This window comes from Chiloscyllium punctatum, chromosome 2 (assembly GCF_047496795.1).
Source record: "Chiloscyllium punctatum isolate Juve2018m chromosome 2, sChiPun1.3, whole genome shotgun sequence".
NCBI classification, from domain to species: Eukaryota; Metazoa; Chordata; class Chondrichthyes; order Orectolobiformes; family Hemiscylliidae; genus Chiloscyllium; species Chiloscyllium punctatum.
Genome location: NC_092740.1, coordinates 63,363,094 through 63,384,482, shown reverse-complemented (window position 1 = coordinate 63,384,482; position 21,389 = coordinate 63,363,094). Strand labels below are relative to the sequence as shown.

Here is a 21,389-nt window from a genome sequence, read left to right as displayed (position 1 = left end):
GTTGATTGACAAAGAGAGAATATAGCAGTCTTATTTTATTCATTATCTCTGTGCTCAAACTGTTGTTTTCGGTCTAGTTCTCAATCGAAAAGTTCACCTAACATGTATCATATAGCCTTTTATTTTGTTTCATCGTAATCGCTATATACCGCATGATGCATAGGGACCTCTTTTGGATCCCCCATTTTCACTACTGCTTTGCACTACATCACCACTTCCTTAAATATCACCAATTGTTCCGTTACAGTTTCTCCTGATTGTATCTGGTTCCATTTTATCCTGGCTAAATGTTTTCTCATTGCATTGGAATTAGCCTTTGACCAATCTAGCTGTTCTGCATTATACCATTAATGTTTTCCTCCATTATCTATGATATGATGTTTACTCTTACCCAGATGCTCCCCTAAGTACACTTGTTTCACCTCATTGCCCACACTAGATCCAGCAATGCATCCCTTCCAGTGGGCTGATAAAGGAAATTCTGTTCACATTTCAGAAGCCCCTCCCCCATTACCTTCTACTCTAATATATCCCAATACATTATTAGATAATTAAAGTCAGCCAGTATCAACAAGTAGAGTTCTTGCGTATCTGGTTCTATCACCAAAAAGTATTGCAGCAACTGTGGTCTCCATCTAAACTCCTTCATTCTTCCAACAATAGTAAATATTGACTGGATATTTGCTACTTAGTATCCTTACATTTGGGGTAGCACAGTGGCTCAGTGGTTAGCACTCACAGCACCAGGGACCCAGGTTCGATTCCAGCCTTGGGCGACTATCTGTGTGGAGTTTGCACATTCTCCCAGTGTCTACGTGGGTTTCCTCCAGGTGCTCTGGTTTCCTCCCCCTCCCACAGACCAAAGATGTGCAGGTCAGGTGAATTGGCCATGTTAAATTGCCCACAGTGTTAGGTGCATTAGTCAGAAGGAAATGGGTTTGGGTGGGTTACTCTTCGGAGGGTTGGTCTGGACTTGTTGGGCCGAAGAGCCTGTTTCCAAACTGTAGGGAATCTAATCTAATCTTACTATGTGAAGCTTAATACCAAGTGGAATGGTACCACAGTGTGCGCGACAGCTATGCTAAAAGACGAACACACTTTGATGAAGAGATTGGACATAAAGTCAGATGAAGTGTTTTCCAAATTTGAAGAAAATAATCAAATAGGAGGCCACATATACCCTTTTAAGAGCCACAGGAAATTGCGCGGGCATAATAATAAATGATAGAATGATCAAAAAAAAAGAAAATAACAGATGGAACTTACTGTTAGTAAACAGAGAGTGGTACAATTTGGTTTTTTAAAAAAATCAGCGTTTTTTTTTACAAAGCCTAGCCAATGTAACAGGCAGAGAGAGCTTTAAAGCTTTAGGTCATGAAACAATAAAAACAGCACTGCAATTGTGTAATGTAGTGCACGCAGCGGGTGTTGGAGGAAGTGAGCAGATCTGGAAAATAGTGTGCAGAGAGAAACAGTTAATGTCTAGAGTCTGTTCAGAACTGAAAGGGGCTGGAAAATGCTTGTTATGATGTTGTAGACAGAGGGGGAGTTAAGAGCAAGGGAAACAGATAGTGAGGATGCCCAGAGCATAAACCAGAGGACAATAGGTTGAGGGTGACAGGAGAAAGATCTTAAAGGGATATGAGGTGTAACTTTTCTACCCAGAGGGTGCTGCGTGTATGGAACAAGCTGTCAGATGAAGTGGTGGAGGCTGGTACAATTATAACATTTAAAAGGCATTTGAATGGGTATATGAATAGAAATGGTTTAGAGGGATAAAGGCCAAAGGAGGTGGGTCAAGAGTGTGATGCTGGAAAAGCTCAGCAGGTCAGGCAGCATCCGAGGAGCAGGAGAATCAGCATTTTGGGCTTAAGCCCATGATCAGGAAGAAGGCTTGTGGGCCGGGGGGTTGAGAGATAAATGGGAGGGGGTGCGTGGCTGAGGTTGGAGGGGGATAAGGTAGCTGAGAATGTGATAGGTAGATGAAGGTGAGGAAAAGATGATAGGTCAGACAGGAGGAACGGATAGGTGGGAAAGACAATGGACAGTGCCGAGTTGGAGGCTTGGGACTGGGATAAGGTGGGGGGGAGAAATAAGGAAACTGGTGAAATCCACATTGATCCGAAGTGGTTGCAGGATCCTAAGGTGGAAGATGAGATGTTCTTCCTCCAGGCATCGGCTGGTTAGGATTTGGCGATGGAGGCTGCCCAGGACCTGCATGTCCTTGGTGGAGAGGGAGGGAGAGTTGAAGTGTTCAGCCAAGGGGTGGTGGGGTTGGCTGGTGCAGGTGTCCCAGAGATGTTCTCTGAAACTATCCGCAAGGTGGCGCCCTTCCGGGCCAAATGCAGGTAAATGAATCTAGATCAGACTGGGATACCTGGTCAGTGTGGATGAGTTGGACCAAAGGCTCTGTCTCCGTGCTGTATGACTCTGTAAATAAAGTCACACAACAAGCTGTGTTTTATGTTAAACATTCTATAATATTAAAGTTGAGACATAATAATGACCGTACATAAAACCTTTGTAACACCATAATTGAAATACTATGTGTCAGTGTGTAGTTTTGACGTCCATATTATAGGAATGATATTGAAAAGATACAATAGGAATGCTGCAGATATACCCTGTACTCAGATCCCTGAATACTCCTCTAGTTCTCAGAAGCAAACTCTGCACCTTCTGTGACACAGGGCTTGGCCCTCAATCCAACCTACAAGAATTTAACAATATTAACACCAAGATGAAAGTTTTAATCTAAGATTGTTTAATGTATCACATCTCCATGACACTGGACTCCTTTGGCTATAAATTCTGTGAGCATGATGTTATTCTCCACAACCACCTGATGAAGGAGCGGCACTGTTAAGTGCTTGAAGGTTAAAAATCACACAACACCTGGTTATAGTTATACATGTTTATTTGGAAGCGCTAGCTTTCAGAGTGCTGCTCCTTCATCAGGTGGTGTTGTGTGATTTTTAAACTTTATACACCTTAGTCCAACACCAGCACTTCCAAATCATTTCTCCACCAATGCCGTATGACCCACTGTGATTTGTTGTCTTCAGTACAGATTCCAGAATTTGCAGTAATTTATTCCTATCCTTAGTTTAGATGCTGACAAAGTAAAAATTCATACAAAAAAGGTCAATGCAAATAACCAGTGATGACAGCCTGTGTTTTTAACATAGAGATCAAGCTAATGTTCTGTAATGTGTAAATTGACTAGCATGGAGCTCATGACAGCTCAAACCTATAAAGCTATAATTGATTGTACATGGGTGTCCTCCATTTACTAGGAAAAGTGAGGACTGCAGATGCTGGAGATCAGAGTCAAAAATTGTGTTGCTGGAAAAGCACTGCCAGTCAGGCTGCATCAGAGGAGCAGGAGCATCGACATTTCAAGCATAAATTCTTCATCAGGAATGTGATGAAGAGCTTTTCCAACACAATTTTTGACCCTGTTTTCCATTTACTCCTGCTAGATAGAAATTACACACAAGGCCATTTTAAGCCATAAAAATGTTGCCCTTCAACAGCATTGTTCAAGAAAGAAGTGGATAAAATACAAATAGTATCCAATTTAAATTCTCTGTTTAATTAAAAGAAAGCCATCAGCATCCATGGATATTGCAGCAAATTAAGCATTGCTCCATTTCTAAAAGGAAAATGAAGATTCTTGGACACTTCTTTCGCCATCTGCTTAGGCACAATGAAAAGGCCCATTGGTGATGTCTTGGCAGATCTTTTGTGCTTCAGGGATATTCAATCATGCAATTGATATATGCAGCTTGGTGACAATTCTCAACAACTGTGCTATTGTCCCTGTAAAGAGTTCTCCAGCAAAAAAAATGCAAACTCAGTTACTATTATCTGGTGTGAAAGGGTTCCCGAAACAGGAAACAAGCCTAAAGACGTGCAAGAAGATCACAGGCCAGTCTCAACAAGTTATACAGAGTGCTTTTGAAATCTGTGCACGCGCACATACACAGACAATATGTTCCCATGTTTTTGACCGAGAGTGTTCCTGAAAAGAGGTACACTTACAGAAAAATGCCTTCTACTGCTTAACTCAAAATAATTTCTTACTAGACTTAAATCATATTTGACTGCTAGTATCTGTCAATATTAATATTCTATAAGAATCCTGAAGGAACAACAACCTGGCAGTTATTTGCATCACAATGTTTAAATCTGATATCATTTGCTCCACATGGGAAGAATTTAAAAAATGTACTATTTATAATTTCCAATTTCTAAGACAAATAAACTGAGGAATATTTCAAGATGCATTAGAGGAATAGGAATGAATTAATAAGTTAAACAATGTTTCTTGATTAACACAAAAAAAACCTCTTCATCCAAGGATGTTGAAGGAGGTTGCTATAGAGATAGTTGATGCATTAGTGATTATCTTCCAAAGTTCTATGGATTGCAAGGCAGCAAATGTCACCCTGCTATTTAAAAAGGGAGCAAGAGAAAACTCAGGGGAATGACCTGTTAGCTTAATGGAATGTTACCCTTTATTAAAAGAGGATTTAAGTACAGAAATAGTGAAGTTTTGCTTTAATTGTATAGCAGCTTCGTTACACTGCACATGAGAAATTAGGAAGGATATTATTGTTATAGAGGGACTACAGCAAAGGCTCACCAGACTTGTTCCCAGGATGGCAGACCATTTTATAAAGAGAGATCAGATAAACTGGGCCTGCATTCTCGAGAATCTTGAAGAATGACTGGTAATCTAATCGAAATTTACAAAAGACTTAAAAAGGGATAGACAGGATAGATGCAGGCAAGATGTTTCTCCTGGGACCTCGAAAACCAAGAGACAGTTTAAAATAAAGGTTCCCACTTAAATCCAAAGTGAGGTAATTTTTTTTAAAAACTCAGGCAATTGCGAACTATGGAGGCTCAGTTGTTTAATATGTTTAACAGATTTCTAATTAGCAGGGACATACAGGGTCATGGGGATGGACAAGAACTGGAATCAGCTGGATTGGTTTTTAAACAAAAGTGATCACGTAGAGTCCATCCAGTAACATAATTGGAACATGATTCAGTGTAGAAACTGTAGCACCAAGTGATGTCAGTATAGGAGTTGGCACCTTTTTTCAATGTCAACCAAGCCTGTCCACCGACCTCAAATACTCTTGGTGTATCTTCCTCAATCAGATGCAGCTCAAACCAGGAGACTCCAGCTTCCAATTATCGTGATATGTTATCGAGGAATAGGGCCCGCTGGAGTTGAAATATCCATCCTGCCCCCAAGAAGCTGAATCCTATAAAGCTTTTGATTTGATTAATTACTGTCATGTGTACAAGGTACAGTGAAAAGTGTTGTCCCAATTTTTTATGATTCATGCGGAAGGATTCCCAAATCCCTGTGCTGCAGTTTTCTGCAGTCTTTCTCTATTTAAATAATGGTTCCTCTATTCTTCCTACCATTTTCTCACATTATATTCCATGTGCCAAGTTTTTTTTGTCCACTTACTTAACCTGTTTGTATCCCTCCGCAGACTCCGTATCATCTTCACCACTTCCTTTCCCATCTGTTTTTAAATCACCTACAAATAAGATGATACTTATAGTATATGGCTTGGATTAAGAAAGTAAATCGATTAATTGTGGCCCCAAAACTGATCCCAGTGGCACCTCACTAGTTAGTGTGCCATCCTGAAAATGCCCCATTATGCCCCATCTTCTATTCGTTAATTGATCCTCTACCAATGCTAGTAACTACTTTCAGCCACCATGGGCTCCAATCCTATTAAGTAGCCTAATGTGTGGCACCTTATCAAACTTTTCTAAAATCCAAATATATTATATCCATGGCTTCCCCATTATTTATCCTGCTTGTTACCTCCTCAAAGAATTCTAGTAAATTAGGCAAAGATTTCTCCTTTGTGAAGCCATACAATTCAGTTTGATTATATACATATTTCTAAATGCTCTGCTATTACAGAGGAACCTCAATTATTTCACATTCGATTATCTGAATTTCAGATTATCCAAACAAGATCGCAAGGTCCCGATGCTTGGCTAAACTATGTTATCCAACAGTCGATTATCCAAATAAAATACTCCCCGCCCATGTCGTTCAGATAATCAAGGTACTTCTGTACATCCTTTGTAATAGACGTCAAACTAACTGGCCTAAAGTTCTGTTTTTTATTGGTTCTTTCCCTTTTTAAATGAAGGTGTTACATTGGCAGTTTTTCAAACCTCTGAGTTAGACTACCAAGACTGCATGCACTAATCTCTATAGTTACACTGACTACAAAGGTGGGACTGAGTAGATGATGTACAACCTGTAGATGAAAAGTGGATGCAGACAGCAGGGGATCGAATGGGCAGGTAGAGTGCCCTTCACCAGCTGCTTTCATAGTAGAAGACATATGTTGATCTCTCACTGACTAATCTACCTGCCATGAGAGTACAGTAAACTGTAGAATGACATGTAGATACAATAACCCATCATGGGACCAGAGTGCAGTCTGGCAGTACTAGATGCTAAATCAGACATTTCTCAAACTTGCAAGATAAAAAAGGGTCCACAACAACCAAGAAAGGGCAAAGACTGGAGGAATACCAAACATTCATTTGCTGAACTTTGCTGAGATGTAGGCACTCGAGTTGGCCCGAACCCAGTATCAATAAGCGCAGAGTGTGAGGAAGATTAGAACTGTGCCATCAATAGTCACTGCAAAGGAAGAGTTCTGCACCTCTAGTAGGAATAGAGTATTAAATAAGAACAGAAATATGTTTTCACTTTACAGTTGAAACTGCAAAAAGGCATGAGAAATCTGCTATGAAACTCTCAGGCCTGCATGAAAGATGAGTATCAACATTTTATAAAGCACAGCATCACAGCTTTACCCAGGCTAAGAGTCGTGTAGACAGGGTATCAACAGGCTACCTTTGGCTAAACTTTGGATCACAAAATCTAAAAGACAGAAAGGTATCAGTGCAAACTATTTTCCATTTAAAGTCATTCCCATGTAAATTTAACCATTGTTAGAAGAAGAAATGCAGAGACAAACTGATCACTTTTCCAGAAAAGCTCAACCTTGAGTATGGAGGACTACAAGAGCTACCACTGGTTTCTGATAGAAAAAACTAATTTGTGAAAAATTCAGAGACTGGATAGTTGGTTTTGTGGTAGGTTCCTGGGGAACTTTAAATAACTGAACCAGAGAATACTTTAACTTGACAGGAGCTATTCCAAACTATATAGATACATTTTCAAGTATGACGCCCTACGCAAACCGTTTTACTCTTGGATAATCATGTCCATTAAAAATAAATGATGCAAGAGAAAGAAAGGAAATAGTTCATTGAGCCATTAAAATTGATAAAGACTGTACTGTCATACTAGTCATGCTTAAAACAGTGCTAAATTAAAAGAATAACCAAATAATAGATCCACCGGTAACATGGGTTTTTTTAATGGAGTTTTCTGGACAAAACAAATTACCTTGCTTGTGTAATTGTTATAATAACTAGCAGCATTATGAAGACTAAAACCATGAGATAGAACGTCAAAATGAATAGATTAACATATTTAAAGGAAATTCTGCTGTTTATCTTACCAAAGATAATAATACTTTTTCAAATAAACAGCTGAGTGTTTTTGTTAAAAGTGAGGATGAAAGATTGTTATTTCAATTTTTTATAAACTAGTATTGAAAAGCATAATTTCAGGTTCTTCGGTAATTTTTCTTGGTTTAGCCTCGAGTTTTTCTTTGGGGTCAGACGAGGGGAGAGCTGGAAATAGGACATTATTCATAGCACTCAATATCAGCGTTAAATATCCCCAAGGAATAGAAGGAGATCCTCTCTTTCCCAACTTGTGGTATTAAGTTAAGGTTTGATCCCCGATGGTCTCCAAATGGCAATACTGTTTGAATTCTCAGGGAGAACACTCTTTTCCACATCCAACCTGTCATGCCCTGAAAGAACTGAAGTTTCAGTGAGATCAGTTCTCATTCCTCGAAACTACAGGGAATGTAATCATAGTTTTTTGAATATCTCCTAAGACGACAATTCTGACAGCTCAGGGATTAGTCTGGTAAGCTTCCATTGCACTCTCTCCATGGCAAGTATATCCTTCCTTAGATAAGGAAGCCAAACTGTATAATAATCCAAGTGAGGTCTCACCAGGTCACTATATAACTGAAGCAGGGCATCTTCTATACTAAAACCCCCTTGCAATGAAGGCCAACATAACCATTACTGATTGTTATACCTACATCCCAGCTTTTAGTAAGTCAGGAACAAAGATACCCATGTCCCTTTAGACTTTAACGAATCTGCACTGTACCCCCACTCAAATGGTCAATGTATCCTTTCTGAGCTGTAATGCCTACACCTGAAGGCAATACTCCAGATAGCATATGTACTTCCATTTATCTAAAGATGTGACTGTAACTTTCACTCCCGCTATCCCTCGTAGAATGTGTGTATCACAAGCAAGGCCATTCCTTTTTGTCCAGATGCTCCTTAGCGATGTAGAGCATTCCCATCAGCAGTCTCTGTTGAGTAGATACTCCCAGAAAGCTGATGGGAATTGCAGGATTTTGACCCAGTAGCAAAAGATTTACGTCTGTCGCTTGCTGCATCTGCCTACCATCTTTGTGTTACTTGTAAAGGTTCAACAAAATATGGCTAAACATCAACAGTCACACACTTCATACCTTTTAAGAAAATAGTCACAGAAGTGAACAACATTCCTACATTATACTGCATCAGCCAACTAGTTACCCATTCAGTTAGACTGTCGATAGCACGTAAAACGTTCCTTGTAAACTCCTTACAGTTTATCGTCCCACATAGCTTTGTAATGCCAGTGAACCTGAAGACATTCCTCCCATTCTCTTTGTCCAAGTCATTAACATTGACTGTAAATAGTAATGCCCCAATCCTGGAGGCATTTTACTTGATGTCAAATATCAACTTGAAAACTGCCCCATTTGGCCCTAGCTCTGTTTCTTGTCATTAGCAGGTCCTCTATCCACATTACTATATTACTGAATTCATGTATATTAACAGTGTAGCAGCTTAGAGTGCTGTTTGTGAATCTAAGTATACAATATCTACTGTTCCCCTTCATCTACCCAACCACTTAAATCCTTTTAATGCTCAACATATTGATCAAACTATTCCCATTTAAGAAAATCACATTGCATTGTTTGATCATGCTATGATCTACATATATGCTATTCTGTTTCCCAAAATGAGGTTTTCAAAGGGTACAGGAGTTACACAGTACAATGCCCTGAAGTATCACAAAATGTTGTGCTCAAAATGTTCATGCTAATTATTGGATACCATTAATTTCCATTCCTTTTTTTAAATGTTAAACAGCATCAAGCATTTAAAATAATTTTTAAAACATACTGGACAATTTTATCATGATACATTAAAACTACTGAGAAATATCTGTACATTTCTTCACTCCACAGGCTAAATGCAACTTTAACTCTCCAACAATGAAATGTCAGTGGTCAATCACACTGATTTTTCACACCTCTAATTTCCCAGGCTGATATTTCAGTCAACAAAAGAAATTTCACATTGCCATCAGTATTCGGGTCAAGCAATAACAATGCACGCAATTAAAGAGAGAAACATTTTTTGGGTTTGCATTCATGCAAAGCTAATTTTGTAATTTTTGTAGTCAATCACACAAGACTCCAAACGTTCAAATTAATACAGCTTTCAAAAATTCAAGAACAATAGTAATCTAGCACTGAAAATAATAATCATAAAGCAAAGACATTTGAGTTTTTGGTGGGGAGAGAAACAGACTTACTCTTGAGCCAATGATCTTTGACCTATATTAGCTCCCAGTCTCCCTATAAACAAATGTAATTTATTAAATTTATCTCAATTTTGTGTTTAATTCCCTCACCACATCATTCCATAAGCTCCTTGAATATCAGAAGCTCCTAAAACTCTTCATTCACCTAATTTCTGACTCTTCTATATCCATCTCTTTAACCAAGCCTTTGGACACCCCTTCAAATCCCTCTTTCCGTGGTACAAACACCCAATTTTTCCATATGTCTCTGTAAAGCACCTTGGGAAAAAATGCTTCATATAAATGCAAGCTGTTATTAGAACATTTAATCAGTGGTGTGTATAATTCAATAGTCATTCACCTTGGTTTTTTTTTTAAACTTATTCAGTCAGCATTCTGTCCTGACCTCCAAGCATTTGTCATCAATTTGCAAATTCTTGACTAGGGACTTTGAGCTTCACAACCCTGCTCCCATTACCATTGTCAGACGGAAGCCTGCAATGATAATATCATTTATTGTGGGCACCATGGGAACTATTATTATCCACATGATCTGAACAGTTTGGTGGACAGACTTTGGTGACATAGCAAACCACCAACGACTAGGACTACCTTGTCACTGCAGCTTTCTTCCCCTTTGTAGTGGGTGAAACAAATATGCTTTTACTTGTTCTGCCATTGAGGACTTTTTGGATGATGATTTGTCACCTCCTGCCCAAATTCATTGTCAAGGAGAACTCCACCAGGAGAAAGGAATTCCCAACATCACCGCTCAGGACTCTGAATATACAGGCCTCTGCACCACATCAAGATTTCTCAGTATATTTAAATCAATGTTTCTCATAAAGTATCAAAACATAATCTGAATAATTCACATTGGCATTACATTCCTTTACAGTTCACTATCGATGATACAATTTAAAATAGCCTTTCAAAAGAAAATAACTCAAACATAACAAATAATATTCCATGATAATCAATGCATCCCCCATGACACTAAATACTATGTTTCATCCTACGCTCTCTGTGAAAATACCAAACAGAGAGAGAGACACAAGGGAAAAATCTAAAGACTATAAATTGTCTTCTACAGCACTTGGAAAATCCTTCAAAACCATTTAAGAATCCTTTTGATTTTCTTTTTCTGATAATGGCGTATATTGGTGTAAGAAGTAAACAACTTCTTGAAAATAAAACGAATGGCAATGTTTACTACACTTGTGCAAATTTCGTGGTTGTGATCCTACATACATCGAGTTAGTATCTACAGGCTAGATAGATATCAGGTGTTCTTCCACACACAAAAAATCTTTGTGTCCTTTTGTGAAGCTCCCACTGACAGATATTGTGAGAATAAGAGGCAGTGAATAAATGGCAAAATATACCTTATAGATGAAAAATTGTTTGTGGTATGGGTGGCAAATAAGCACAATGTCCCTTTAAACCCTGAATTAGAAGTTCCCCAAAACTGGTCAGAAAAACATTTCTCTTATCCATGCAGAAGTTCCCTTTGAAATAAACATGGCTTCCCAAGTCAATTTTGTAGTGAAGAATTGTCTCAGAATTCTTAAAATTTGAATACCTCATGTAGAAAGGCAATTAAAATGCAGAAAGGAAAATGAAAAAAAAAGATTTGCTGGGAAAACTTAGCAGGTCTGCCACCAACTGCAGAGAGGAAGCAGAGTTATAATTTCAGGTTCAGTAACCCTTCTTCAGAACCCGAAACATTAAATCTACTTTCTCTGCACAGATGCTCCAAGATTTGCTGAGTTTTCCCAGCAATTTCTATTTTTGATTATGATTTCCAGCATCCACAGTTTTTTTTTGTTTAATGAAAATATAGAACATAGAAAAGTACAACATAGAAAGGCCCTTAGGCCCATGATGTTGTGCTGAGACTTAATCCTAATGTAAAATATAGTAACTTAACCTACACACCCCTCAACTCACTGCTATCCATGTGCATGTCCAGCAGTCACTTAAATGTCCCCAATGACTTCGCTTCAACTACCTCAGCTGGCAACACATTCCATGCATTCACAACTCTCTGCGTAAAGAACCTACCTCTGATGTCTCCTTTATACCTTCCTCCTAATATCTTCAAACTATGACTTCTCGTACCAGTCAATCCTGCCCTGGGGAAACGTCTCTGGCTATCGACTCGATCAATTCCTCTCATTAGTTTGTACACCTCAATCAGATCTCCTCTATTCCTCCTCCCCAGAGAGGAAAGTCCGAGCTTATTCAACTTTTCTTCATAAGGCAAGCCCTCCAGTCCAGGCAGCATCCTGGTAAACCTTCTTTGCACCTCTCGAAAGCCTCTGTATCTTTCCTATAGTGGGGCGACCAGAACTGGACACAATATTCCAAGTGTGGCCTCACTAGGGACTTGTAGAGCTGCAGCAAAACCTCGCCAGCTCTTAAACTCAATCCCCCTGTTAATGAAAGCCAAAACACCATATGCTTTCTTAACAACCCTATTCACTTGGGTGGCAACTTTGAGGGATCAATGCACTTGAACACCAAGATCCCTCTGTTCCTCCACACTGCCAAGAGTGCTGTCTTTAATTCTATATTCAGCATTCAAGTTCAATCTTCCAAAATGCATCACTTCACATTTATCCAGGTTGAATTCCATCTGCCATTTCTCAGCCCCGCTCTACATCCTGTCTACGTTGCGCTGCAGCCTGCAGTAGCCCTCTATACTATCGACAACACCTCCAACCTTTGTGTCATCTGCAAATTTACTAACCCATCCCTCAACCTCCTCATCCAATGCATTTATAAAAACTACAGAGCAGACACCAAGAACAGAACCCTGTAGGACCCCACTCAACATTGTCTTCCAAGCAGAATACATTCCATCTATAACCACTCTCTGCCAGATAGCCAAATCTCCTGTATCCCATACTTCCTGACTTTATGAATGAGTCTACCATAGGGAACCCTATCAAACGTCTTGCTGAAATCCATATATACCACATCCACTGCTCGACTGTCATCGACCTGTCTTGACACCTCCTCAGAGAACTCAATAAGATTTGTGAGGCATGACCTGCCTCTCACAAAGCCATGCTGACTACCTTTAATCACACTATGCTTTGCCAAATAGTCATAAATACTATCCCTCAGAATTCTTTCCACAACTTTGCTGACCACAGACATGAGACTGACTGGTCTGTAATTGCCAGGGATTTCCCTATTACCCTTCTTGAAAAATGGAACAACATTCGCTTCCTTCCAATCCTCTGGTACAACACTCCCATGGAGACTGTGGAGGCAAATATCCTCACCAGCAGCTTAGCAACCTCCTTTCTCACTTTCCGGAGCAACCTAGGATAAATCTGGTCTGGCCCTGGGGACATACTAATCTTAATGTTTTCCAAAATTTCTAGCACATCATTTTCATCAATCTTGATCTGGTCAAGACCGTATCCCAGCTCCTCAAAGTTTTCATTTACAACAAGTTCCCTTTCTTTGGTGAAAACCAAAGCAAAAAACTCATTTAGGGCTTCCCCTATCTGCTCAGACTCCACAAACAAGTTCCCTCTGCTAGCCCTGATTGGCTCTACCTTCTCCCTGATCATTCTCTTATTCCTCACGTATGAGTAAAACGCCTTTGGGTTCTCCCTAATCCTTCTTGCCAAGCCTTTTTTTGTGCCCCTTCCTGGCTCTCCTCAGTCCATTTCTGAGCTCCTTTCTAGCAAGCCTGTAATCCTCTAACACTGTGCTAGATTCTTGCTTCCTCCATCTTACGTAAGCTGTCTTCCTCCTTTTGACGAGAAGTTCCTCTGTTCTCTTCATCCAAGATTCCTTAATCTTACCCCTGCTTACCTGTCTCAGAGGAACAAATTTGTGCATCACTCGCAACAACTGCTCCTTAAATAGTCTCCACGTGTTTGCTGTGCCCTTTCTGCGGAACAATTGCTCCCAGTCTATACTTCCCAACTCCTGTCTGATTGCGTTAATTTCCTTTTCCCCAACTACATAGCTTCCCTCGGTAACTGCACCTTTCACTCTCCAAGGCTATGCTAAATGTGAGGCAGTTGTGATCACTGCCACCAAACTGCTACTCCTTTTCCCATTTTCTATGTTTCCAAATCTCATTTCCCCCAAACATAGCAGATTGAATATAACATGATGATGGGTGCAATTAACCACTTTGAAAGGAAAAGTTGAAAAGTTCAAATATTTCCAAGTTCCACCTCCTGGCTTGCTGTGTTCTTCTAGCCTCCTGCCTGTCTACAGAGGAAGCAGTGGAGACTGGGACAAATGCAATATTTAAAAGGAATCTAGATGGATACATGAATAGGAAAGGTTGGAGGGATATGGGCCAAATGCTGGCAAATGATTAATTAGATTACTTACAGTGTGGAAACAGGCCCTTCGGCCCAACAAGTCCACAGCGACCTGCAACCCACCCAGACCCATTCTCCTACATTTACCCCTTCGCCTAATACTATGGCCAATTTAGCATGGCCAATTCACCTAACCTGCACATTCTAGGATTGTGGGAGGAAACCGGACCACCCAGAGGAAACCCAAGCAGATACGGGGAGAATGTGCAAACTCCATACAGAGAGTCGTCTGTGGCGGGAATTGAACCCGGGTCTCTGGCACTGTGAGATAAATGGGACTCTATTATCGGGCTGGCATGGACAAGTTGGATTAAAGGGTCTGTTCCCGTGCTGTACAATTCTAAGGGGATACTGCAGAAAGATACAACTGGGATATTAGACCATCCATGACTTTACAGAATGACAAAAGGTTTACTCCCAGTCCTATTGTTTCTTTTCAAAGTGCTTATCTTGTGGACAATCTAGTCAATCTATGCAGTAGATTTCATAACAGCCAAAAATTTTAAGAAAATAACTCTCACTTCAAGATTTCTACCTTCTGAACTTAAAAAGAAGCACTTGCAATGTCATCTTAATTTTTTTGATTCTTTATTCCTATTGAATAACATAGTAAAAAGCATTAAAACTTTCAATTGTTTTAGCTGATTTCCAAGTGATTAGAAACTTGTAATAGAAACAGTGACATAATTGATCATGTGTTGGTCTAGTGATCAAAGTAATAAATCAACTGAAAATCAAAATTAGCAGTTCAAATTGCAAAATAGAAATTCAATATCAGCATTGTGCCCATGTGATATTGCTGCTTATAAAAATACATAAGCAGAAGATGCACAATGAGGACAAACAAGATGAAAGCTTCATCAATTCTGCAAACAGTCACGTAATTTAAAGTGAAATGCCAGAGGGAATTTAATAAATTGTGCATTATACTGAACAGCTTTTCCAGATTATAACAGTTTCTACTCAGTAATTTTATAAAATAAACCATTTATAGTTAGGAGAACAAGAGCTCTATATGATAGAGCAGAAAGTTTAATGCAATCAGTTTCACAAATTTTTGACCCAACTACTGCGCTTGTGACTCATATTTGGAATTTCTCTCAATACATGCACAATTGTGGAAAATTAGACAATGAAGTCTCTGAAATACTGCAACAAAAAAAACATAAAAACTTTAATTTTCTCTAATGATGATGTAACACATCAGTTGATCTCTTGCTTTGAAAAAGAAATCATTGGAACAAAATTACATCTTCTTGACAAACTACAAAATACTATTTTTAAAATACAGACAAGTACATGACATCCCAACTTCACATCTACTGGTTAAATCATTGGCAAAATACCCTAAGTTCACATTGTACCCATTATACATTTCATTTCCAATACTGGCCATGGAATTTAATGAGTCCTTAAGTAAAAATTAGTCATTTTAAGTCACTTTAAATTCCCTCATTAAACTTCATCTGCCTACTCTTTACCTACTCACTTAATCTGTCTATATCTCTCTGCATTCTGTCATCCACACCACTTGCCTTCCTACCTATGTTCGTGTCATTTGTAAACTTGGCGATAGCACATTCACTTTCCTCATCCAAGTCATGAATATATATCATAAACAATTGTCAGACCAGGATTGATCTGTGACAGTCCATTGGTTACAGGTTGCCATCATGAAAGCGACCCTGTACCCCAATTCTGTCTATTAGTTAGTCAATCATCTACCTATGCTAACACACTACTTCCAATGCCATCCTATTAAGTAGCCTAATGGGTGGTACCTTACCACCTTCTGAAAATCTAAATGTATTACATACACAGCTCCACCATTATCTAGCCTACTTGTTAACTAGTGAAAGGATTCCACAAAAATAGTCAGGCATGATTTCCTTTTCGTAAAGTCATGCGGTCTCTGCTTAATCATATAATTTATTTCTAAATGTTCTGCTGTTTTATCTGTCACAAATGACTAACATTTTCCCAAAAACTTGCCCATAGTTGTGTTTTGTTTTTGTCTTCTTCCTTTTTAAATAAAGATGTTCCAATAAATTTGAATTAATTTATTCCACTTTATTGGAAGAGTCATACAGCATGGAAAAGACCCTTCAGTCCAACTCGTCCATGCTGACCAATACCTAAACTGAACTAGTCCCATTGGCCTGCATTTTGCCCATATCCCTCTAAACCTTTCCTACTCATGTAACTGTCCAAATGCCTTTAAAATGTTTTAATTGTACCCACCTCCACGCTTCCTCTGGCAACTCGTTCCAAATGCACACCACCCTCAGTGAAAAAGCTGCATCTTGGGTCGCTTTTAAATCTTTCCCTTCTCACCTTAAACCTATGCCCTCCAGTTTTGGATTCTCCCACCCTTGAAAAAAGACTTTGACCATTCACCCTATCCATGCATATTACGATTTTGTAAACCTCTATAACCCCTCAACCTCCTATGCTCCAAGGAAAAAAGTCCCAATATAAAAAAATTTCGCGAATCCTTCCAACATGCTGGAAGGAACAAACCATAACAGCTTGATTGCCATAAGAAGTCTGTGACCATCATTACATAAAGTGATTCAAATAGGAATGCTGTGAAAAGGAGGAAATTCACAGGGATATGGGATAGGGAGGCCACATAGGAATATCAGGATAGGGAAGGTAGAAAAGAACTGGGATAGGGAAGTTTCAACTGAAATGTCTGGACACGGTGCAAACAAAACTTTTTGGATAATAAGAGGAAGAATTTCTAAGCCAACACGCAACCCTAGCTCCAACCCATAGAATTTCTTTCCAGCAGTAATCTGCATTGAACACTACTGCTACAAATATGAGACAATCTTATAGTGAATACTGGAAAAACTTAAATTGCCCAGAGCCAGAGTTAAGGAGAGTCTTGGAGAGCTACAACAGAGAAAAAGGCCCTTTGGCCCAATGACAGGTGCCTGTCAAAAAAATAACCACCTAAGATACAGTGGCTCAGTAGTTAGCACTGCCGCCTCTCAGCGCCAGGCACCCGGGTTCAATTCCCGCCTCAGGCAACTGTCTGTGTGGAGTTTGCACATTCTCCCAGTGTCTGCGTGGGTTTCCTCCAGGTGCTCTGGTTTCCTCCCACAGTCCAAAGATGTGCAGGTTAGGTGAATTGGCCATGCTAAATTACCCGTAGTGTTAGGTGGATTAGTCAATCTAATCTAATCAAAAAATTGCTTCATATTTACTTTTGCAGTAATAATTCATCTACATTTCTAGTAGGTCCTCCCTTCATCAGCAAGTTTCAGTAAATTTAGGGAGGTGGGTTTCTCTTCGGAGGGTAAGTGTGAACTTGTTGGGCCAAAGGGCCCGTTTCCACATTGTAGGTAATCTAATCTAATCTAAGTATTATCTCTGCAAGTATCTTCCAATACAAGACTCTCTGTTGAAAATGCTGAATCTCTTGCTATTACATTTTCATAGACAATCCAATACACAAATTAAAGAGGTGGAGAATAGGCCTTTCACCGCATCTATTATGATGCCTCAAAGTTTTCCTAGTTTATTAGATGAGCTCAGCCTTGGTGAAAGTTGATCTTCACGCACACAGAGCGCTCAAATGTGCAAAAAAAAAGGAAATAATACTTAGCTTTTCATACAGGTCTGTCACACAAAACAGATGACAGCAGACAAGGAGCAATGCAGAAATATTTCTCAACTTCATGAATTTTGACAAGACCAAACTGTCTGCTGGCTAATTTTGGAAAAATGCTGTTGTCTCGGTGAAATTTTACACTTGTCATGGTTGTATAAGGTTGATCTCTGATGTAGCAAGAATAATTGTTGGGTCATTTTAAAGAAAATTCTATTGGATTGACATGCCTCGATTCTCTACATAAGGACCTATATTGCATGTCTAAGATATAATAATAATTAATGATTGCAGCTGCAAAAGGGCGGCACGGTGGCTCAGTGGTTAGCAGTGCAGCCTCACAGCGCCAGAGACCTGGGTTCAATTCCCACCTCAGCCGACTGTGTGTGGAGTTTGTACATTCTCCCAGTGTCTGCGTAGGCTTCCTCCAGGTGCTTTGGTTTCCTCCCACAATCCAAAAATGTGCAGGTTAGGTGAATTGGCCATGCTAAATTGCCCGTAGTGTTAGGTGAAAGGGTAAATGTAGGGGGGTAGGTTGCACTTTGGCGGGTCGGTGTGGACTTGTTGGGCCGAAGGGCCTGTTTCTGCACTGTAAGTAATCTAATCTAACCAAAAAATTGCTTCATATTTACTTTTGCAGTAATAATTCATCTACATTTCTAGTAGGTCCTCCCATCATCCGCAAGTTTCAGTAACCATGAATTTGATTGTACTGCAACGTACATTCCGTAAGGCGGCAATATACGTAATAATTACCTACAAATTATATACAGAGGGGTTCCTCTTTTACATCTCAACATCAGCTTATGTTGTTAATGGAGTAAAACAAAACCAAGTTCAAGATCAATGCACAGAGGAACCTCAATTATCTGGTATTCAATTATCTGAATATCAGATTATCTGGCAAGATCACGATATTTGGTTAAACTATGTCATCCAGCATTTGAAGGTCTGGAATTTGATTAACCAAATGAAATACTCCCCGCCCATGTCCTTCGGATAATCAAGGTTCCTCTATATAAAAATAAAATAGGTAGAGATTTCTTGAATTAAAAAGGATGTAATGGCTGAGCTTTTAGAATTCATAATAGAAGCAGCATGGCTTCATGAAAGGGAATCTATGCCTGACAAATGTATTAGACTTCTTTGAGAGGAACCAGTAGATGTAATATAATCTGGATATCCAAAAAGTATTCAAATAAGGTACTGTATGTAGTAAGGTAAGAACACACAGTGTTGACAGTAGCACATCAACATGGATAAAAGATTAGTTTATTAATGAAACTGTAGACAAAGTTCTTAGATAGAAAGTTTGCAAAAGGGAGGCATTTTCGGGGTCGAATATAGTGGAGTGTCACAAAGATCAGTGCGGAGGCCACAATCTCTATTAATGATTTGGCAATAGTCCATCCACTCCCATAATTCAAGTTTACCAATAACAGAATAATACATGGGAAGGTAAGCAGTAGGAATGACAAAGTGTCGCCAGATGGCTAGACACAGGTTAAGGGAGTGGACAAAAACTTGGACAACTAGGTTGAACCTATAGTTATTGGAGTTTAGAAGAATGAGAGGAGACTTTATTGAAATGCACAAGATTCTTAGGGGGCTTGACAGGGTAGATATTAAGAGACCTTTCTCCTCCTTGTGGGAGAGTACAAAACCTGAGAGCTTAATCTGGAAATAAAAGGTCATCCATCCATTTAAGACAATGATAAGGAGGAATTCCTTCTCCCAGAAGGTAATTACTTGAAATCATTTACTTTCCTGGCCTAGATAGAACACTGCCCAATATTTTCCTCCCCATTCATTATACTGCATTGAGTTCAGCCAGAACAATATAGCACAAAAGGAAGATGCCATATATTTTCTATTCTTAACAGACAATGCTTCTTTGACCTAGGGAACTGAGCAAACATCAGGTCCTGGAGTCAGACACAAGCATGGGCCCAAAAGCAGCCTTCCGGAATACTTTCCCCAACTGAAGACAAAGCCTCGGGGAATAACCTGAAGGCAATGATTCTACTGAACAATAAAGAGTCAGGAGGCCAGTTACTTGTTGGAAGGCCTGTGAATACAGAGTAGGGCTTTGCCTTGCTTGAGAATCTGCTTGAAGTGTTGGGATTGGTGTACTGAAACATGAGAAATTTATATATATTTTACATATCATTTAGTTTAGATTTTGCAAACTTTTAATTAGTGGCATATGGGTCTTCTGTACGCCTGAAGAGTTTTAACAATTAACTTGCAGGTTGTTTTTTGGCTAAACAAGATGTCTGAGAAAGAGAGGTAGTCCAGAGGCTGCTGGGAAGTTATTTACACTGGGAATTTTTTTGGGAGTGAAACAGTAAACAATTGAGCATTATGCTTTTTAGTTTAGAAGATCAAGCATTCATCTTTAGTCTTGATTAGGGAAACATCAACTAAGGAAAAATGTTTAATTCAGTTTTAATTTGTGTAGTTTGCAGGAGTTTAGATTGAAGCCACATGTGTAAAACAGTTGCTCCTCAAAAAGTGAGGTAGTTTAGGACTGTTAAGAAATAGGTTACTTCAGTATAAGAATTTTTGTTTAAAAAGTCTAGACCAGAAATGTTTGGTTACAACCTGAAGGAACTGTTTGAAGCTGAGCAAGTCTAAACTCAATTATGCGAAGGCTCCAGAAAAAGCCGATCATACTCTCAAGATGGAAAATTGAAGCCATGGTTAAATTATCCCCTAAAAATGTAAAAGAGAAGGGAATTCGCTCCAGTGTGAGTATTGTAAAGGGAGGTTTTTGGGATTAACATTTTACCATGTTTCAGATTTTTTTTAAGTACATTTACTTAATAGATATTATATGTAAATAGTTATTATAAATGTAAATAGCTTGACTTATTCTATTTTAATTTCATTTCTTTTGTGTAATAAACTTCTGTGTATTGTCAAACCCAAATCTGCAGTATTGTGTGTTGGTATTTTGGTGGAAGACCACCTCATTAAAACCAAAAGAAAAAAAACAAAATCTAATCTATCAAGATAGAACTCAGTAGGGAATATGACTTGCCATTAATAACACCAGCTGGGATCACAGCAGTTGGAGCCAGGATCTATTTCTACATAGCAATATGGTACAGTAACAGGTTCCCTCTCACATGTCACTTTACCATGTTCAGCACTGAACATATTGTTGCTCCTATAGAACACAAACATGAGTATTATCACCTGAGTGAACACAGGGGTAGCAATGATTGCCAGCCCCCAGCCTACCTGATGAACCTTCTTTGCTAAACATGAGAGATGACCTCAGTGCTCTCCCTGGAGTCGGGCAGATTGAAAAGTCTCACTTCCTGTGTCACAAACTTAGAGACTGGGCTTTTGCTTTTATTCTGCTGTCAGATAGAGAACTTAGGTTTGACAGCTGAAAGTAGCAAAATTAATGAGGTAAACTGGATTCACTTTGAAACCAAAAACAAATTTTGGCTTCCTAATGCACATGCAGTACCAAGATACTAAATTGAAGGTAGAGGTTATAGTTGGCAGTAGTATTCAATAACTGTGCTAAAATGAAAATACATCATTAGAACAAAACAAGGTCAGTTGCACAGATGCTCATTTCTAAGACACGGAATAGCCCATT

The 21,389-nt window shown here is 39.1% G+C and overlaps 1 protein-coding gene across 3 annotated transcripts in view; it reads right to left on the bottom strand.

Moving 5' to 3' along the window:
• Positions 1-21,389, bottom strand: part of rgmb (repulsive guidance molecule BMP co-receptor b) — a 172,920-nt gene that overhangs the window by 114,654 nt on the left and 36,877 nt on the right. The gene's annotated exons all lie outside the window — the stretch shown is intronic.